The following is a 1,910-nucleotide window of genomic DNA, read 5'->3' on the forward strand; positions in this document are numbered from 1 at the left end:
CGCCTGACGTCTGAAAGCTCCATCAGCCATTTAACGAAGTTTTGATCTCGGTACACTCAGGCGCTCGTTCAGGTAACGAGACGAATGCAAAAAAGACTGCAAGAGGGACTTCGCCTCGCGGGCCGTAACAGCGTCACCTTTACCTGCCAGTTTTATTGCAATGTCATCGCGTAGCGCCGAGGGGGGGGGGCTTTGAGAGCTCGTTCATTTGCATTGTGCCTTACCGGTCAGTTTTATTGCAATGTCATCGCGTAGCCTGGAGGGGGGGCTTTGAGAGCTCATTCATTTGCAGAGTGCCTTACCGGTCAGTTTTATTGCAATGTCATCACGTAGCCTGGAGGGGGGCTTTGGGAGCTCGTTCATTTGCACAGGGTTGCAGTGGTGCGTTTTTGTGGCTGTTTTGTTGATGGGCAGTCGTTAGGGTTATGACGTCCAAAGCAAGCGGTGAATTTTCTCGGTGGCAAAAGATTCACGCGTTGCAGATACGAGAACGGTCGCTCTGGCGGAGTCTTACATGTGCACGAGTGTTTTCGCACCGATTCACATTCATTGCTCTGGGTCCTACAAAATTCATGCCGCACGCAACAACAGCAGCAAAAAAAAGTTATTTTGATTTAAAGCTTTCGTGCCTGCAGTAATTTATATTCTTAGCTCTTTCGGTAAAGTCACGTTGAAGGGAAACAATAAAATATATAAAACAATAAAAATTCTCACGACGTTTCGACCATAACACAAACGGTTGTCGTTTCGACCATAACACAAACGGTCGTCATCAGGTGTGTGATGATGACGACCGTTTGTGTTATGGTCGAAACGTCGTGAGAATTTTTATTGTTTTATATATATTTTATTATTTGTTTCCCTTCAACGTGACTTTACCGAAAGAGCTAAGAATAAAAAAGTTATTCTTTAAAAAAAGTTATTCTTTAAAAAAAAGAACTGGCCAGATATCGAAATGCAGAACCCTCCTGAAAAAAGTAGAGATTCAGTAGCAAGGCGTTTCTGGTTTAGGTCCATTATTAACGGTTATTCGTTTTTGTTGTTGCTGTAACCACCCAATCATGCCGACTGAACTAAGACGTGAAGGTCAAACGAGGGGACGCGCGATAAGGGGCACGGGCGGCAAGAGTTCACGAGCTGTTGCCTGCCCTCACCCGGGAGAGAATTTGGTGTCGACACGCGTTGACCAATAACCGAGGCGGATGAGATACGACGCGGTGGGGGTGGGGGGGGGGTGCGTGGCGCTACTGGGCAACCACATTGGCTTGGGTCTCCCAAGTGAAACCACTGCCGAGGTGGGTTTGAGGCGGCTGTTTGGTGGCCGTGGCGGTGCAAGAGGCAGTCCTCTCACGTGAACAATGTGGCATTGAATCTACAGAGAGGGCGTGTATGGTAAGGCGGGGTGGTGGGTGTGAAGCTTAATTTTACCCGCAGATTCGCAGAGTCCTGCCTGCCTCAACGATCACTTGCGGCTGGATAGCTGCACGCACTCGGCCAGTTACACGATGATAATCTATCACGCAGCCTTGCAGCCACGATTCGGGGATTTAAATGATTGCCAGATTTATCAAAGCCATGCGCCCTTTTGTAATTAACTAAATAAAGGGGGCAAAGTCTCCTGCTCATATCCGTCTCGACATTAAAAATAAACAATGTTTGACACAACCAATCAGCCGCATGGCATTCTCGGAATGCTTTATATAGCAGTACTTTTCAGACAATCGCTGGGGAGGTTGTGACATTAAATGTGTCACCAGCAAGAGTGAGGCTCGCTTGAAACAATGCTGGTCAACTGCCAATCTTATATGTAAATATCATCGGTCTCACGTTAATTCACACGCACCGGAGGTTCCACACGCACACTTACGCAATCAGCTTGCAGGCAAAAGCACAAAGATGACTTCGGGGTG

Source organism: Petromyzon marinus, chromosome 60 (genome assembly GCF_048934315.1).
Source record: "Petromyzon marinus isolate PM22_M1 ecotype Great Lakes invasive population chromosome 60, UKy_Petmar_22M1.pri1.0, whole genome shotgun sequence".
Taxonomy (NCBI): domain Eukaryota; kingdom Metazoa; phylum Chordata; class Hyperoartia; order Petromyzontiformes; family Petromyzontidae; genus Petromyzon; species Petromyzon marinus.